The sequence below is a fragment of the Carassius auratus genome, chromosome 39 (assembly GCF_003368295.1).
Source record: "Carassius auratus strain Wakin chromosome 39, ASM336829v1, whole genome shotgun sequence".
NCBI classification, from domain to species: Eukaryota; Metazoa; Chordata; class Actinopteri; order Cypriniformes; family Cyprinidae; genus Carassius; species Carassius auratus.
The window spans coordinates 6,238,024-6,259,212 of record NC_039281.1 but is presented as its reverse complement, the minus strand read 5'-3'; positions in this window follow the sequence as shown (position 1 = coordinate 6,259,212).

Below are 21,189 nucleotides of genomic sequence, written 5' to 3'. Positions count from 1 at the left end.
TTTGCTTTGATAGCGTTTGGAAGCTTGAGGAACAAAACCAACAAAAACAAACCATGGCTAACAGTCAGATTCAGCGTTTATTTATGATCCAGAATCAGATCCAGAGGCTGATATTTAACAAGAGCAGCAACAACAACAGCGTCTCCATGTGGTATGTACTGAAACTGTATATATATATATTTGCTTAGCGGTTTTGGAAAATGACTAAGTTCCACTTTGTCGTCTTTTTTTTTTTTTAAGCTGTACATGTGGGAAAGTGCAGTTTGATGACAACATCGCATGTTGTTTACTTGATGTGCTTACGCACCGAGCTAAGTTAACAACACAGAGATATTTGAAGCAGTTTTACTCACCGCATGCGGTTCCAACACACGATCTTGACCCTTTTTCGTTGGGACTGCATTATCCTTAAGAAATAAACGATGTGCAAATCCGTAGTCAAACTGGGCCTTGTTTGTAAAACAAGCATCTTCGAAAATGCAGGGAACAAACACAAACACTTGCACAACTCCATCCACTGTTTCTCTTTTGGTAATCTGTGCAGGGTTGTCTTGCCCTGGCAACCAAAAACACACTCCTTTTTGACATTTCGCGACGCTCTCACTCTGATCAGTGAAGTCTGTTGTGATCTCAGTGCTCTGCTATACGGGAGCGCGCGCTCTTCCGGCAGACGGAAAAAAACTCAGTATGCATGAAATAGCATTTCACCCCCCCTTTAAAATGAATATTCTACACTATAAAACACTGTTAATATATTTATGCTATATAATTGATATCGGAGCTGAAGATAGTCGCTAATGAAGGTCCTTGGACTGACATGTTCCTGTGGTGCTATCAGCCAATCAGTGTTGTCATGATTTCCTCCGGTCGTCAGTGCGATAAGTCACATGGCACTTAAAAAAAATAAATAAAAAATGTTTAAGGTAATTGGCTCAAAAAACATCAGCAGTCTCATGAGCAAAAGATTAAATGTTCATTTAATAACTCCCTGGACAGGCCAAGTAGAAATGGTTCCTTAATTAAGCACAAATGCTATTTTGGGGATTTCCATTTTTCATTTTCCTACCTAATTTTGAATGCCTGCCTATACTAATGCTACAGTGTAAGCTCAGAAAGTTTGGTATAATTTCAAAGGAAACCCTTTGAAATTACATAAAACACTGTTGAAATTGATAAAAATGACAATATATACCTGTCTGTGTTATAATAAATAGGGAAAAAAACAAGGCGCTTTTTTTATTTTATTTGTGTAAACTGAAGTTTGAAATGGTATAACTCAGGCATTGAAGGGGCTGGCAACTTCAGACCAATGTCTTGTGCTTGTTCCACTTGTCAGCTATTAGAGGAAAACAGAAATTTCTTTCTATCCTAATCTATGCAAAAGTTATTCTATTCCAACTGAAGGAAGGAATAATACCATTTTTGTATAAAATTTTTGTCTAAATAAGTATGAAAGTCATCTTTTGCACACTTGCAGTATGGAATAATGTGATCTCTGTATATTATTTACAGAAAACACTCAGAAGTTACATAAAAAGCTGCTGTTTGTGACAAATAGTATTAGATGAATCATCTCAATACAATGTGCTTTTTTTGTGTGTGGGTTTTCTGAACAGTCTTTGAAGAGAATAAGTTCAAATTACACAATAGCAACATGCATAAAATTATAAAAAATATCTGGTCTATCACAATCTAAAATAGAATCCACAATCTCCAGCTTCATATCGTTTCATTTATGTCTATTCTGCATCGTGTAGAGATTGGGAGACCTCGCCTGTCTCTTTCATATATAATATTTTGATTTTTTTATCAGCGTGTATGTTGGTTTCGGTTCTGATACAGCGTAAACAAGCTCCCCGAAGCTTTTGCGGCGAACTTCGGAGCGTCAACAAACTAATTTATGTTTATTTCCCCAGTACTGTACGGATTACTGTACCTTCACTGAGATGCGGTCAAATACTGTACGATATTGAAAAATAAACATATTAGCTTATTGCTTCCCGGAGCTTCCAGGCCTCAGAATAAAGAATCATATGTATAAAAGGCAAGTAGCACGCGTATAGGCTTACCAGATGCGCGTCCTGACCTCTCCACGGCGAAGTTGGCCACCCATAACTTGTTTTATGAATATTATGCATTATAAATCCGGAGATTCGGCCATTTGTAGTTTTGCCTCGCGTGGCCTTTGTTTAGAAGCAGCAAAAAACTCAGTTTCCCAGAGACCATTGCGTCACACCAGCCGGAAAGGAGTGGGCAGTCGCTGTCCAGTTCCAGCACCCCCGCGGTGCTGAATCACACATTCGATTGGAGGGAACGACTTGTGAATGGCAGCAATTAGGACAAATAGCGCTTCACAAAAGAGGTCAGATGTCTATAGCAGAAGAAAGGCTTTTACACCCTATCAATATGAGTTGAAGATCTGTCAACCATACAGCCTTTGGAGCTCTTTTGCGCACTTGTACAAATCGCTTTATATCTCAGCAATGGAAGCACGCAGAAACGTAAAAATGGTTTTGTTTGAAAGAAGAGATTCTAATCTAAAAGATTATATCGTGTATATAGGTATGCGTGGCTATTTGCGGCTGACTGAAGCGGTGCAAAATGTATAAATAATAAGGTGAGAAATTTTACATCGCGATTCTGTTGAAGATCATTCGATCTGTGATTGTCACACAATAAAATGATCTACATCATCAGATTCCTGAGAATGAGAGCTTTCTTGTGATATATGACCTGAATTTATGGGGGGGGAAAATATATTTCTTAGCTTAATTTGACTACTTTATGTATCATAAAACCCCAATTAATGGTATTCTTTGTAAAGAAAACACTCTAAGCTTTCAAATGAACCCATTTTTGGGCAAATACCATATAAGGAAGGATATGCAAATGAGACACAAACATCTGGCATGCTATTTTCAGACCCGGTACCGGGTCTGCAGAGTTTAAGAGGTGGTCTCTATGACACATTTTTACTTGTTTTTGTAGTCTGGGTGAATACTGAGGTTATTGTTTTCCTTAGCAGTAGTGAGGTCAAGCGTCTAGTGACCTTCTGCATTCAAGTGTTTTTGTCCCGGTGCACTGGCAGTCCTAGAGTAGCTCTGTGAAGTGCCAACATGCCACACGAACCTGCATGTCTGTTCACAATGTGGGCTTGTTTTCCCTTCAGGCCTGGGAGTGCTGCTATTGAGTGGGATTGACCAGAGAGACTCGACTGTGAACCTGCTCAAGTCCAGAGCTCAGCAGTTTGATAAAGCCCACTGTCTACATGCGTTCAGGCGAGGGAAATGAGGGCCTTGGGTTTGCGTGCGCGCATGTTTGTGTGTCTGTCTGCAGAGTCAAGATTCTGCTATCAGCAGGTCTCAGTCTGACGTGAAGCCATTGGACAGCTGAAGGAACAATGGATTACTATTCCACAGAGCAGAAAACATAATTGAGTTAGCAGCATTTACATTTTGTGTTTGGCTATAGAGAGGGGTTTCATGAAGTCATGTTGTGTTAGGCTCCTGAGGATTTCAAATCTGCTCCTTATCTTAAAGCCTAAACTGCGGATGGAGCCTCTTACTGGGCATATGCAAGAAACAAGTGTGAAATGAAATGACTTTGCTGTTATTTCACAGTTAAATGCTTACATTTGGAATTCCTCCCTTAAACTCTCCACATTTACTGTGAAAACAATAACCTTTCAGTCTGGTAACTGCACTGAAAATGTGAACGGAAGTATATTACAGTATTGTTAAGCTAGTTATAAATATACAATATATCTGACATTGCCATTAAATTAAACAAGGTATGCTAAAGGTTACTGAATAACAGTGGACATGTTAAGAATTAATATTTATTTGTTTGTGCTATTTTAATAATAATAATTATAATAATCAAAACATAATAACACAAGTAATATTAATAATTATAATTAAAACTATTTTCATATATATATATATATATATATATATATATATATAAAAACTAATATATGAAATAAAAAACATTTGGGTTAAACAAAGTTTTAAATAACACTGAAAACCAAATTACAACTGCAAACACATTACTTAACAGAAACAAGTGCTGTATTCATGAAGTGTAAACAATCATGGAGAGATCCATCTCCACACCTTCTTTAATTTCAGCATGCTTCAAAGCCAATATTTGTCTAGTTTCTTTTGCGCATTAGAGGGGCGAGCACAGCAGGTGAAAACAAAAGCACTCTTTCATTGTGGTGGAAAGAACAAACAGATTTTATTATATGAAAATATTACAATGTTATATTGATTTTTCTCACCTATCCAGGACATGAATAGTGTTTCTCAGCAAGTAAACACAATCCAAATGAATTATTTAATATCTTTACACAAGGATATTTGCTGTTCCTTGTTGTGTGAACTGGAGCACATGTAAGTCATTGTGGTTAACACACTGTGCGGATCAAGCAGAAGCAGTCATCTCTAATGCCATCTGGTGATGTTAACAGAACGGCTGGGAAAATCTCTACAATGGCCACGTGGAAGCCAAAGGTCCAGCAGATGCTCATCTGACCTCAAAGTGAAATGATTCGATTGAACATTCCGAGAAGAACAACTGGACAATTCTCAGAACAAGGTTCTCTGCTAGGCAGATGTTAATAACCTTTAATCGAGCGGCTTTAGAACTAAATCTATCATTTGCTTCATGATCTGCAATAAAATATAAACATTTCAGCAAAATGCTTAATGTTCTCAATTTTGTGTGCAAAATTTAGGAAAAAAGGTGGGTGATAAAATACCATAACGTTGCATTAATTCTCTTTAAGATCACTCGAAGCGTTCTATTGAACAGCTCATGCCTTATGTTTGGTCACACATTGGTGTACACTACAAAGCGTGTGGTATTCTTAAACCAGACATTACATTATTTAGAAACAGCAGCAATCATATTTCATTTATCACTGTATATTTTTAGATCTGCACACAATGTGCCTGCATGACAATTTAAACTGGACAAATATGCTCTAAACTAAAAGACTTAACAAAAAACAATCAAATATATACAGTGGACACAATTCCACAAGTCTGAATGTCCTTGCATTAGATTCAAAACGGAACTAATTTTCTGATCCCTTGATATTACCTTAAATCAGCAACTCTGAAGGTAGTTTTCTGTGGATGCTGGTTTTCCTCAAGTTCACACAGCTGTCCTGTCAGCTATATAACTATATAAACTGCCAGCTCAAGTTCATTTCAATGGGGAAAAACTATTCAAATGTAGCGTTTTGTCATTGTGGATTACTGTGGGCAATTTCATGAAACTTCAAGTGAACTAAAAAAAAAAAAGAATTATCAGCCTACATTATCAATGAATTACCCAAACAATGAAACATCATGTGGATAAAGGGAACAGCACCTCCAACAATTACAAAATTTGCTGTCATATAACACTATTCATTAAAAAGTTGGTGATAATCCTTTGACCAAACCCATAAAGTAAACTGTTGTGTTAGCTTTGCATCAAAGTATAAAGGGGTTTGGCAGGCATTCAGCTGACTTCGGAAATACCTCATTACACAGGGATGAACACAGAGCAGCTGTTTCATAAGTATGAGAAACAGCGGTAAGTTTAGAATTATTTTCCACCAGTCCACATAGAACAGTTTGATGTTTAAAAGAATATGTAAAACTGGTTTGTTTATGATAACGACCTAAACAGTCACAAGGAGGATAAAAATCACGGGAGCAAAGTTGGCGTCCAAAAATGAAGAACAAGAGTCAAACAGAAAAATACCATTAAAAAGAGAACGGATAAATCAAAACATTTGCACAATATTTTTTTATAAATTAGCTAAAATGAGCACTTCCCATTAAGTATGACCACATCCACTAGATCAGATCAGAAGATCCAGCTAGATAAAAAAAAAACATAAATACTATAGCAAACTGGAAACAATAAGAACAACAACAGTGATTGAAGACGACTTTAGCAAAAATTTTTATAATTGGTATAATGAAGCAACACCACCGACACAAGCAAGAGTGCTGCTGATATTCAGATTAAACCATAATTTGTGACTGTGTGATACTTCTGCTACATTAAAGTTCAATAAACCCTTTCATCATCAAATAATTTTTATCATCCCCTATGCCAATCACCTGTGGGGTGCCACAGGGTTCGATTCTGGGTCCAGTTTTATTTGCTTTATATGCTTCCATTGCTCTACTTACCATTAGATTCTGGTAGTGAGTCTGTCCTTTCTCTGCTAGCATGTTTAAAGGATATTAAAGAATGGATGGATGAGAATTTCCTCTAAGCCACAGATTGACAAATACAGTGATTTCTTGGGGCATTTTCAGTCAAAAAATTACTCCTATGTGAAAAATCTGGGGGTCATTTTTCATGCCAACCTGAAGTTTGACAAAAAATTCATTCAGTGGTCAGGGCCAGCATTTTCCATCTAAATAGACTATGAAAGTTAAAGTTAAAGTTAGTCTATGCTCCAAAACTTTTGAACACACTATCCTTAACTATCAGAGCTTCTCTTACATTAAGCCTTTTTAATGTATCAATTAAAAGCTACCTCTTTTCTTAAGCTTATTCTTAATTTGGGTTTATCTTATGTATCTCTTAAATGCTAGGGGTTGAATTTTTCTTTTTGGGGATATAATAGGTTTTGATCTTTTGTTTTTAATATATATATGTTGTTGTTTAATATATACAATAAATAATATATAATGTTGTTTAAATGGTCTTGTTATGATTGGTCTGAATACCTTCCAGTCCTGTTTTATTTGTGTGTACTTGCTCTGCTTGTGAAGCACTTTGGTCAACATTCTTGCCATTTTAATGTGCTATATAAATAAATTTGACCTTGAACTTTCTGAGTAACTTACATTTAAGACACAATCCTGCAAGTTACTTTTTTTGAAATCTGGCAAAGAAAATAGTTCCAAACTAAAGCAAAGTCAATCGTTTCTTCAAGAACTGGTTGAGTGCATGATTCAATGACACTCTCATTAATAGAAGTCTAGTTTAGTTTAGTTTAGTTTAGTTTAGAGTAAAAAAAAAAAAATTCCACCATGGTGTGCACACTCTGAACAAAAGCAACAACAAGCAAGGTACCACATTTACGCATCATGTGATGTATACTCAAAACAACAGATTAAGGGCCCTATTTTAATGATCTAAATGCAAAAGTAAAAAGAGCACGGCCCAGGTGTGTCCAAATACACTTTTGCTATTTTAATGATGGAAAAACGGTCCGTTTGGAATGGGTTGTCCCTATTCTCTTAATAAGTAATGGGTGTAATGTTCAATAAACCAATCAGAGTGTCATCTCCCATTCCCTTTAAGAGTGAGATACACTCGGGCCATGGCAGATCGCTATTTACATGGCGGAATTTGTTGGCTGAAAAGCTGAATGCTTCTGAGGCAAAGAAACCAATCTACTCAAGCTCGGAGTTAAAGCACGCGAGCAGATCATCTACTGGACAAGCAGGAATCCACCAAAGCTTCCTGAGGTGAAGAAGGCATGGGACGAAGTAGAATTTCATTCATCATTATAAGCAGTTATAGGCTGAATTGCAAATAGGTAGCCTAATTCTAATACACGTAATGACTATCATTAAATTTTTATATTTATGTAGCCTACACAATATTATTCTTTTACACTGTAATCCTTTTGTTTTTAATATTTGGCATGTTTGTGTGACGCGCATCCTTGTGTGTAATAAGAAAAGTCAACGCGCACTGTGGATCCGATAAGAGAAGCAAATTTTCGACCAACGTGCTCTTTAATTAACAAAAAAATATTACGCCATTGACTTCAGACTTTAGACCAAGTTTGAGTTGGTCTATGGCGCAGTCTATTTTCAGCTCCTTAAAATAACAATGCACCAGCATTGTGCCTGAACACAACTCTTTTTTAGACCAGCACGCTCATGGGCGCACAAATGGGCCCAAATGCATTTGCTAATTAAACGACGTGGCGCTGGACGGAAAAATGCTAATGGCACCGGAGTAAAACTAGCAATCACACTTGCGCTTTCATCGCATTGCGCCGAGTGTGGAACAAAACTAGCCCAGTGGACAATAGCAATGGCCAAAATCCAAACCAGTGACCCTAGCCCAAATATCAAACCTCAAAATACAGTATGCCACTCACATATCTAAAATACATATTTGGTATGTTTTACACAATTTCACACATTCAACACAACACAAACATAGTCTTTTATCATAAAGGAGCTCAGTAGGTAAGATAAGTACTGTAGATAAAATTATGCATTCTTCTAATCACTAAAAAAAAATCTGTGAGACTGTACTGACCAATAAAATTTAGGTACCAGAGCTAACTGTTGCATCACATAAAATAATATTTTATAATTAAAATATAATATACAAATACATTCATATACATTTTTTTAGAAAAAAATGCAGATTAATCCACTATCATGTTTTGCATTCAAACATGATCAATCGCAAAGCCTGTGAGACTGTTGACTGTCTTAAGAATTGAGATTTCAATGATATCGGGGGTGGAAAAATCACTACAGGCAACATTTCTCTTATGATATTTTCACAATCATAAATGTAAATAATTCTGAAATTAAGGACAAACCTGGAGACAAAGCAAAATAGGGGGTTGTTTAAGTAAAGGTTGGTAAAGAAAACAGGGGGGAGAAAACACACCAGAGGCAACAGCTAAGAATAAAACGTGATGCCTGGCGGTCGGCTGGCATATTCCCAGCTGGAAGAAGAGACATTTATATGAAGTCAGCATGCATTAACCTCACTAATCATCAGGAGGTCTATGCCAACCAGCGTTTATATTTAAGATAAACATCAAGATATATATATATATATATATATATATATATATATATATATATATATATATATATATATATATATATATATATATATATATATATATATTATACAGTGTTGGGGGAAAGTTATTAAAGGTAATGCATTTCAATAATGCGTCACTCCCTAAAAATTAACTAGTTACATTATTTAGTTACTTTTTTATGGATAGTAATGCATTACATTACTTTTGTGTTACTTTCGCATTAATTTTTAAATATGAGCAGGGCTTGATTGTTTTTATTATAAGAAGCAAATGTAGAAACCCTTTCACACCGAAAAGTGTAATGAATAAACCTCAGTCTGAAGGAAAAGTAAATTCACGTCTGTACAGTAGAACGCAGGAGAAGGTTCAACACTCTCCAGCAATAAAACTAAACAAAACAATGAACAGTGGTGGACAGTAACGGAGTAGCTTTACTTCGTTACTGTACTTAAGTACATGTTTCAAGTATCTGTACTTTACTGAAGTAGTTTTATTTTGAGTAACTTTTACTTTTACTTCACTACATTCCAAAGCATAAGATCGTACTTTTAACTTCACTACATTTCATAAAACATATCGTTACTCCCTATAATATATCACGTGCTCCGACACGCAGAAGCTGTGTCTGATTCATCATGAACGAACTGAGTCTTTTCAAAATAAACCTTTAAATCGGATCGCGAATCGCACCAAACGATTCGTTTACGAATTAGAATGATCCGATTGCAGCTGTTCTGGAGTCGACCACTCACTGATTCAAATTAACCGTTTAGTGTGAGTCTACAGAAGTAAGAACCGTGAGATATTGTGACCGCGTGCGTCTGATGTTGCTAAAAGTAAGTTATTAATGTCGGAATTTAGGATTAATTATTGTAACTGAAAATCATATTTTTATTATTTATTTTATATTTTTTATTTTGATAATTTAGAATTATTACTGAAATACAACCTTTTTTTGTTTCAAACAGTTCATTGAACAATAATAAATGAAGTACCTGAAGCTGACAATGAAGTAAATGTATAATAATTAGCAAAGATGATTAATTTAGCGCTGTAAACGCGCGTGTGAGGGGCGGAGACGCGCTGCGGAGCGTCAGACGCGCTTGAGGACCAAACACAGCAGAGCGTTAGGAAACTTCACTCCTCTCTCTTTTACTATAGCGATTTATTTTTAGATACGTGATCTGAGTCTTTCATAGAGTTGTAGAGTTAGAGTTATTAGAGAAATAGAATTATTTTTTACATTCTTTGGTCGAAGTTTTCAGATCGGCAATTCGGAGCCTGTTCGCGACTCTGTTGATTCAGATCGGCACTTCGGAGCATGTTCGCGACTCGGTTGATTCAGATCGGGACTTCACAGCCTGTTCGCGACTCGGTTGATTCAGATCGGGACTTCTGGACTTCGGAGCATTTTCGCGACTCGGTTGATTCAGATCGGCACTTCGGAGCATGTTCCCGACTCGGTTGATTCAGATCGGCACTTCGGAGCATGTTCGCGACTCGGTTGATTCAGATCAGGACTTCGGAGCCTGTTCGCGACTCGGTTGATACCGATCGGCACTTCGGAGCTTGTTCGCGACTCGGTTGATTCAGATCAGGACTTCGGAGCCTGTTCGCGACTCGGGTGATTCAGATCGGCACTTCGGAGCATGTTCGCGACTCGGTTGATACCGATCGGCACTTCGGAGCATGTTCGCGACTCCGTTGATTCAGATCGGCACTTCGGAGCCTGTTCGCGACTCGGTTGATTCAGATTGGGACTTCGGAGCATGTTTGATATTTTGTTTTAATTCAGATCTCGAAGCAGGAAGTGTTTGTCAAACAGTTAATTGGTGATAAATGAATATTTGAACTTGAGGCTTTTTTTTTTTAGACGAGTAACGTTAGACAGACATGAATGGTCAGAAAAGTCTCGTCGATCTCTGAATTCTCAAGATAGTAAAAAACAGCGGCGAGCGCCGCGACGAAAACACCGAAGAAGCTTAAGGTTTTACCCCATTTACTCTCAAATACATTCATGCCAAGCTCGATAAACAGAGATGACTTTGGTAGTTGATACGCTGGAGCTTCTTCCTGTTATAGTGTCCTGTGTTTCAAACTGCGCATGCGCAGAGCACCTACATGCAATGTAGCCAATATTACAGCTGTTTGGAAAAGCATATGCATTTTTACTTTACAGTATTGTGGCAGAGCAAATGAACACCTCCCAAAAACAAGAGTGCCCTGAGTGCTGCTTATGTGATGGTGGAGCATGTTTGTGTTTCTCTGTGCATAATTTAATAGATATGTGGCTATATTTAACCACTGGTTCACCTAAAACTCTTACACTATATGTTTGATATAGTGCTCAGGTAAATTTGATCTAAGTAAAAGTTAAACTTTTGAAATTCAGAAAAAAAAGAACCACATATTGATGAATCAATACATGAAAATTATGTATCTGTGTCCTGTTATTTATCTTTTGGTATGCATTTCAGGAAAAAAAATGGTTAGGATTCAGGTGTAATTGCAAATAGTGATTAATCCACTGAAAATTCTGATTAATTTGATTAAAAATTTTAATCATTTGACAGCCCTAATATATATATATATATATATATGTATATATATATATATATATATATATATATATATATATATATATATATATATATATTATGTATGTATGTGTGTGTCTGTGTGTGTGTGTGTATGTGTTTTCCATTCCTATAATCTTATTTCACAATATAAGTAACACATAACTCACACTCAATCCCACCATCATAATAACCACTAAACCACTTCTAACAGTTTGCAGTAACTGAAACAAGATAAACATCAAAGATCTCACATTTTTGTCCTTGACTTTTAACTTGAATGTTTCACACTCATATCTACATGAAGATCCAGTGCAGCTGTACAGTAATCACTCTGGTCTGATGTGCAGCGGATGACATTATGCTTGCACACTCATTAGTCCTCTGTTCTGCTTAAACTGTCAGTTCAGCATACATATCAAGTACATATCAGCACAAATCGGTTAGATGTTGGAACAGGTTTGACATCGTAGGTACTGAATATGCAAACAAATGATTTACTTGACTTCATGATTAAATTATATTTTAGTGCACCTGGATGCGGAATTGCGTTATGTAAATAGAATTCAGATTTTGGGGCGTGTTTTTGCTGTTACCTGATTTGCATAACTGCATAATTGTAAATCAAATCAGATGCTAAAACAAAGACAGTACATGCAAATTCACAACACTATTATCTTTTATGTGATTTTCTTTTTTTATTGATTAAACGACAACAACAACTATGAATCATGACACAGTAGTTGGCTCATAAGCTCTGAAACACACATGGTGTTCTTTATGTCTTCTCTTCAATTGATAAAATAAAGCTCTTTAATCATTGCCAACTTTTTAAATATACTAATCATTTAATTTCCTACCTTTTGCACACAGGAACAGTAAAGAATGAGTTTTACTAAATTACTACTGAAAGAATGATTGTGTTATCTCCATGTATGACTAAACAGCTATTGCTTTAGGCTTTTGTAGACCATGCTAATAATGAAGTCAAATGGTTTTCCAGAGAAATCCCAAATAACACAAATTTCAGGGGTTAATTAATATTCAAATGAAGCACATTGACAGGTTTTCTCTTTCTAAATAGCGTAACACACAAGTGTTATTTATAGGGCCGGGCCCGAGAATGCTTCCACATGACACACGAGGCTTACATATTTCCAAATAAAGCGAGCCGGATAATCAGTTGGGGAAAATGAGATGTCAGGAGTGACAAACTGCTTCTTGAATTATTAGGGACTTTAAATATGCACCATTTAATGCCATTCTAAAAATCTTTTTTGAACACGGGAGGTGATAAAGAAAGGAAATTATTCATATGCCGGCTTATAGGGCTTATTTATCAATGACAAAATGTCAAAGTGACAAAATGGGTACAGTATGTGTTCGGTTGTGTGTTCATATCCCTTTTCCCAGTGAGCACTCCTCATTCAAAGCACATTCAGTATGAATAGTTGAAATTCCTTTTTGGAGTGTTAAAACACGTGTTAACCTCCATGTCCCGGGGACACGGGTATGAAGTTTCAGTTGGAGTGGAATCTGACGCGTGGCCAGCAGCTCTGACTGGCTCATGTTCACAAGGACAGACTACAGACAAGTGCTCTTACATATTAAATGCCATATACTAGTGCAATAAACTCAAAATTAATTGGAACTAAATTATATTCTCTAGTGCTAAAGTAATGAGCTTTTTATTTTTAATCATCCATCTGCCTTAGTTTTTAATTAATGGGCTGGGCTGAGACAATTCCCATCAAACCCTTCAAACCTCTCTCAACAGTGTTGATTTGGATTTTCTTCAAATTTTTGATGAATCTAAAAATTAAGTACTGAGATAATAAGCAAATGGTTATAGTTTGGTAATAGGTTATGGTTATAGTTTAGGATGAATTCATTTCAGACAGAAATGCAAGTTTAGTGTTAAACATTACTTCAAATTAGGGAAGCTGTGCAAAAACTACTTCTTTAAGCAGAAAATGTGTTTGTGTCTCAAATAATAATATACTGCTTTGTGGCACTGTTAAACTGCATGGAATTGCAATTAATCAGAAGATGTAACTCCTGATTGGAGATGAAGTCTGAATAAAACATTAAAAGAAGCGTTAAGGCTTTACAAGATATACAAAGACATAAGAAATTACACTCATTTTACTATGAAAAATACTCATTTTGGCATTGCTGGAAAATGTAGAACATTTCCCGAATGAATTATCAATTCTTTCTAGGAGGGATATGTAAATAATAACATTACTTTCTGTAGTGGCACATATTTACATTTCATTAAACTTTGTGTTAAACAAAACAGATTTCATAATGAATTCATAATGGTTTGAGGAGAGCAACTTTGGAACGCTGTGAATTGAAGCTAAATTATAAAGGAGAATACAGAATCAATACAATACAATCCTTAATATGCCTAGATATTGTATTTATTTAAGCTTTTCTAAAAATTATATTAAAGAAAATAAAATTAAATATGTCAATAAAACAATACACCATGTGCTTGTCCTTGTTTCTCTTTTCTACCAGTCAATTAAACCAAATGTAATTTCCACCAATATTCATTCTGAACTGGAAATGACAGTGACGGAAATGTCATTCACTTTTTTTATTTCTAGAATAAATAAAAAGTAAACATACGCACATAACAAAACCAAGGATATAAAAGCAATTGAAACTCGCAATAATGAACACATTTTTCAAATGAAATAAATAAATAAATACAATTATCTCAGTACTTAATTACTAGATTCATTAAAAAGGTTTAGCATTTTATTTGATAATTTATTTCATATTCTAAATGCATGCAATATGATTATATATATATATATATATATATATATATATATATATATATATATATTGCCATAATTTAACTAAATTGCAGCACAGCACAAATATATAATTTATTTATTTCATTTTTCTTTAATAAAAATAGCTGAAAATGCATTATAAGGTAGGCATAACTTAAAATGCATATAAATAATTTTACACAATAAATACTGAAGTGCTTTTGATTTATTTCACTCGTAATTAATCATAATTTATGTTGTTATAATGTAATGATTATTATTTTTATACTGTAAAACAAAGTCAAGAAGGGTACAGCAAATAAAAAACTGTAAAAAAAAACTATTTTTCAAAGTTGTAAATAAGACAGATTACTGGAGATTAACTCAATACAAGAAAATACTTGAAATTTTCTACTTCAATTTCACATATAATTCAATGTTTTACATGCCTTTAATTGTAAAGTGATTTTTTTTCAGTGTACATTCAAGGCATTTAAATAATAATAAATAGTTAAGGCATGAAGTTTTATTTTTAATAACGGTTAATGTGACCTTCATGTAATATAAGAAAATCCACAGTAAAAAAATAATAAATAAAAATAAAACATACACACGTAACAAAACCAAGGATACAAAAGCAATTGAAACTCCCAATAATGAACATATTTCTCAAATGAAATATATAAAATTAGCATGTGTATCTTCTGTTTCTTTGAAGATACAACGGTTATGATTCAGTACTGGCCAATGGATTTTAATTATAATTTCATAAAGTATCTGAATGATATTAAACACCACAAGCCGAGGAAGCTAAATGGACAGCCTCCCTCTTTCATCAATCATTGAACAGCACATGTCATGTGGTTGACCCCAAGAAATCATTCTCTGCCGGGCAATAATGAGCCAACGTTTTCACCTAAGTAGGGCAGAGACAGTCCGTAATGAGAGAAACTCCTGTCTGCAGCTCCCAAGATCCTTCACCCTAGCATACACTAACTCCTCTATTCTCATCTACTTTGCAAAATCTTTAATTGAGGTTTTCGATCTAGCTGTTTAGCCTATGCCTTCCTTCACCTTCATCTCTCCACAGTGATTCACTCAAAGGAGACAATGGGATTCTGACGAGACCGGCGACAGGTAGCGTAATAAAAAATAATTATAATGCAGCCTAACAAAGGATTGTAATTTTAGGTACTGATGGTTAGAGCTAGTCATCCTGTCCAAATGAGAATGACTCCTGAAGTGTCCCGTACATGAGTTTTCTTCCTGGTCCAATGTAAAACTACACTGGGTTCAGCACGGAGCTTGTGTATGTGTGTGCTTGCAGGTTCAGATCGAGTGCAATGAATCATGGCTTAAAGCTTGCTATGTTCACCCATGCAGGCTGATTGAGCCAGCTTACTGACCTCCCACTGTTATCCGGCCTCTGGGGCCCGCAACAAATAACAAGACGTTTTCTTCTAGAACAATCCACATGGAAAACATCATTGCTTTGTGTTTGATATACAAGCAAGACTTCGTGCCTGACAGGTTTAGTACATTCTATCTTCACAAAGGATTGAAAGCATACGTTTTTTTAAACAATGCAAGAGTACACAATGTACTTCACATAGGCGATTGTCAACAAAAACTGCAGATGCTTAGGATGTTTAAATTTACATCTTCTACGGTGAATGTCCAAGTTGAAAGTTTTGCTTTAAATGCCCTTAAAAAAGCAGTAAAGCAATAGTTTACACCAAAATGAACATTGTGTCATTATTTACTCCCCATCATAGTGTTTCCAGACCTATATGACTTCTTGTCATGCATGTTGTATTTCTTCAGTGAAAAACTAAATAAGATATTATGCACTCTAAAAATAGATGCTTTCACATCCCACAACCTCAACATCTGCACAAAAAAAAAAAAAAAAAAAAAAAAAAAAACTAAATTTCACCCAATAATGATGGACACATCATGAAGGACTGTGAACATAATTTGTAATATTTGGACACACACACACACACACACACACACACACACACACACACACACAGGTTTGTTTTTGTGAAAAGTGGGGACATCCCATAGGCGTAATGTAGAAACTGTATATTCTATCGCCCTTCACCAACCCTACACCTAACCCTCACAGGAAACTTGGTTATGTCCTCATAAGTCACCCTCTCCTTGTAATACCTGTGTCATACCCATGTCATTATACAGAGTTGTGTCCTGATATCTCACAAAAACATGCCCACACAGACAGACACATAGATAAATACAGTCACGTGAAAAAGTTAGGACAACCTATTGAATTCCATGATTTTCTGTAATAGGGCATTAAAAATAATATCTGGTACTTGGCAGGTCTTAAATTTAGGAAAATAAAACCTCAGATGAACTGAAACACATGACATATTGCACTGTGTCATTGTTTATTTAATAAAAATAAAGGCAAGATGGAAAAGCCATGTGTGACAAAGTTAGGACTCCCTTACTGTTAACATAGAAATTAAGAGGGTAAGTAATGTCAACCATCAATCTGAGAATGGCCATTTCCAAACAATTTGAAGTCCATCATTCTACAGTGAAGAAGGTTATTCACAAGCGGAAGACATTCAAAATAGACACCAACCCTCCCAGAAGTGGATGTCTTGGGAAAATCACCACAAGACTGTGTAATGCTCAGAGAAATGGCAGACAACCCAGGAACTTCACCGCAAACTTTACAGGATTCAGTTAACATGTTAAATTATAAAATTTATGACAGTACAGTTAGAAAAATATGGGACAAATATGGCATATTTAGAAGGCTTGCTTGCCAGAAGAATGCCTCTTCTTTCTAAAGAAGAGCAACTCTCTCTAAAGTTTAGCTTTGCAAAGTTGCATCTGAACAAACCATAAGTATTCTGGAACATTACAGTCCGATGTTTGAAAAACGAAAGAGCATATCAGCACAAACACCTAATACTAAAAGTCACACATGCTGGCGGAGCGCTGATGATTTTGGGCTTGTCTTGTAGCCACAGGACCATTGAGTTGATCATGAACTCCTCTGTATACCAAAGAATTCTAGCGTCAAATTTGAGGCCCTCCATCCAACAGCTATAGTAGGGCAAAAATTGGGTCATGCAACAGGACAATGATCCCAATCACACCAGCAATTCTACAACAGAACCACTGAAAAGAAGTCCAGATCTCATCCTGACTGAAATGCTGTGGCGAGAGCTGGGGTTAAACAAATGCTCACAAACGTTAATAAACTGGAGCAAAGTTGTAAAGAGTGAGCCAAAATTCTTCCAGAATGATGTGAGAGACTGATATAGTCAAACAGGGGGATTACCTGTATTTTGAATTTTGCACTTCACTGTGCTGTTTTAGGGTTAACAGAAAAGTCCGAAAAATTACTTGATATTGTACTGGTGGAAAATTACTCTAAAATACAAAAAATCTGATTTATTTTTTAATTTATTTTTCTAAAGAGTGTAAAGAATGGTTTATAAGTTTGACCATACAGTGGATATCAAGGGAGTCCAGTGTTGTTTTTCACCTTATTGACTTTTTGTTGTATTGACAAAACACTATTCAAAATATATTTTCATATATATATATATATATATACAGATTTCAAGATTTGTATGTATATATATATATATATATATATATATATATATATATATATATATATATACACACCTATATCATATATAGGTGTACTATCCCTTAAAGCTCAGCCGTTCTACATAACCCTTTATGGCCTCATTATCAAAGCACATGATGTTAAACATAAAGACTAATTATCAGGTTTCACTGAGATCAAAATATGACTCCTCACTGGATCGTTAATATCCCCCTGAACTCCATTGCTGTGTTTGAATTGTGAATGAGCAGAAAGACCCAATGAAAGTGCAGTCGAGTCACGTTTTCCCTTATAGTCTGTAAAAGCCCTGGAGGATCAGTCAGCTGCATCTGCTTCCTCCTGGTTCACGTGTGTCCTTAACCTGCTACAACTGATCGTGTTTTATCCAGGGAAGCATGTATTGCCATTCGCTCACGTTTTACGGGGGAGTCGAAGCAGTGCAGAGTTGCTAAAGGCAAAAGGCAAACTGATTCATGTAAATTTATAAATATATGAATGCAGAAGCTCTAAAAATAGACTTGTTTTTCCCTGCAAAACCCATTCATTTGAGACAGGCTCTTTTCACTGGGGAGAATCTGTTAATAGAGGAACTTCCCTTCTCATAAGAGAATAATACTAATTTGGTAAAAACATTTAATGCTTTATTGTTTAGCACTGTGGTCCAATTTTCCTCTCTATAAAATTAAGGTGACATAAAATACGTTTTATAATATAGACAATGAAATGAAATATCACATTGTTCTATAACCAATTAAACTGCAAGTGAGATGATAATGGCTTCCTTCATCTTCTCTTTAGGGATATTAAATGGCTTCAAAAGATTTGACATTTTAAATGAGCCGAAAATGACAGATGAACAGGATTTTGTGGGTAAAAATACGGTTAAACGGTTATCCTTAAAATAAAAAACTATACAGATTTGATATGTGAAAACTAACGCAAGGTCATAAAAGAATGCAACTTGAAGTTAAAACGGAGTTTTTTCGAAACCAGATGCCTCACATGATGTGATTCTAGGCTGGCTCGCAATACAGATCCTATACAATCCACCTACAGCAGGGTCAGGAAAATGAGCACAATATTCTTGTCAAGGTGACAGATGAGGTCCATCTGGTGAAGAAGATGAATCCAATCCTCTTCCAAGTCATGAAACATGCTGTCGTACCCTCAGTGGTCCCGATTCCAGCTTGAGAATGGGCCCAGCTCGGCTGCTCTTCTGGAATAACGCTGGTCAGGTGACTGACTACGCCATCATGGAGAATACGAATGCAGTGTCAGATGTGATCGTGATTTATGACTAGAATTCAGGATAAACTGTAAGCTGAATTAGCATTAACATTTCAAAACGGGAGTCATGTCATTGTATGTGGTGTTGATCGATTGATCGATTTGTATTCTTGCCTACTGATAGAATCACAATTCATGGAATCGTCTAGCATGAATATATGAGTTGAGTTCAATAATACCCCCCCCCCCCCATTTTATGACATTTCTAACTCATTAAATGTTGTTGTTGTTATTATACTTGTTAATGGCTTTAATTAAAATCATTATGATGTGAAAGTAAAAAAAACCACATCCGTTTTGTAGAAAGTCGGCGTTAGAGTTATTAAAAAGTATAAGCTAGATAAAAACACCAGTAGTCCCTCAAAACGGTTGATGTGAATAAAAAGCTTTTGATAAACTGAGGAGCGGAGTATAAACTTGCACCAGTCAAACCATATAAAAAAGCTCTGTATATCACTGGCCAATACGCGAGGGTGGCACAACAGATGCCTTTACTCATGAAACACATGAAAGCATGTCTGGAGTTTGTCCTTGGCGTGCCCCTGAGACCAGCTCTTTCAAAAAGAAAAACACAGAAGAAGTCTTGACAGTTCACAACAGATAATGGCAAAACAGGAATATTTCATAAACAATTCTGCTCAGTCTCTTCATGGATGTGCATTTTGCCTCTAGCTCCTGCAAGTGCTCAAAGGCTCATAGATGTTTCTGCTAACTGCCGTATCTTCTTTCAGTGGCCACATTTGATTTAACTTCACTAAAATGTCTCAGTTGCAAGTTTCTTTGCGTCCACAATACCTCAATAAGTAAGAGTTGCTAAGATTACTTTCTTCATTGAAAAAGAAAACGATGCTTTTATTAAGCAAGGATGCATTCAAATTAAACACAATTTTACAAAAGATTTCTATTTCAAATAAATGGTGTTATTTTTGATCTTAGGGGGGTGTTTCATTGTGATTTCTTGAATTTGGAATTATTTGATCATAACAGTGTACAATGCATTATGTTGCTAGCATTTAGTCTTCTGTAAATTTTTGCAGTAATATAATGTCTATATCTCTGTTAAACACACGACAGAACTGATGACCACAATAAGAGATCAAAGTAGGTATTTTGGGCCTTGCAAAATTCATCTCAAACCAAAAGCAATTACTTTTGTCCACTTTACTTGCTCAGCATAAATGTGTCTAATCAAATGCAGTCACACACTTTACAATTACTGAGGGTCAATGCCTATCGTTAATGTCCCTGGGTGCTTTGTTTTAGTACTATAACCAGTCAGCGCTATGCACATCAGAAGGGTCTAATAAGCATTTACTTCTCTCATCTTCTCTCAGTTTGGAAAGTACTTCTTGCACTAACAGGATTAAAGGAAAAATTTCATTGCCCAGGCACAAGCAAAAACTTTGAGGTGCCTAACGCTGTTTGCCTGTGATCACCAATATGCCCTCAGGGAATTTGTACTGCTGCTGGGTGGACGTTCATAACATTAATAATATTGATGAGGGAATGAGGCATTTTTAAGCCCTGAATATATGTGCGAAAGTGTTCAATCATAGTTTTTGAGGATGAAGGGAGCATGGAAAACATTATGTTTCGGACATGAGGCATTCGTATTTTCTCATCCTCTGGACTTTGGTTCAACTGATTTCTCCCAGCTGCAGTTCAAGAGTAATTCCGGAATGTAATGGTATTATTTTGACACAATCGTGTGACTTCTGAATGATTGTAGAGTTGTGTAACCCATTTGCAAGTTTTACAAGTCAAAAAAATATAAAAAAAATCTGTAAAACAACAGAGCTTTTCCAAGAAAGCTGTTATGACTCCTATGATACATGGAATATGAGGCTTAAAGAGATAGTTCCAAAAATGAAACTTTGATATTTATCTGCTTACCCCCAGGGCATCCAAGATGTAGGTGACTTTGTTTCTTAAGTAGAACACGAACATAAATTTTTAACACAAACCGTCGAAGTCTGTCAGTCTTATAATGGAGGTGAATGGGAATCACGGCTAACACATACAATAAAACAAACAAACATAAAAAAACAAAACCAAGTTAAACCCTGTGGCTCATGACAATACATTGATGTGTAAAGA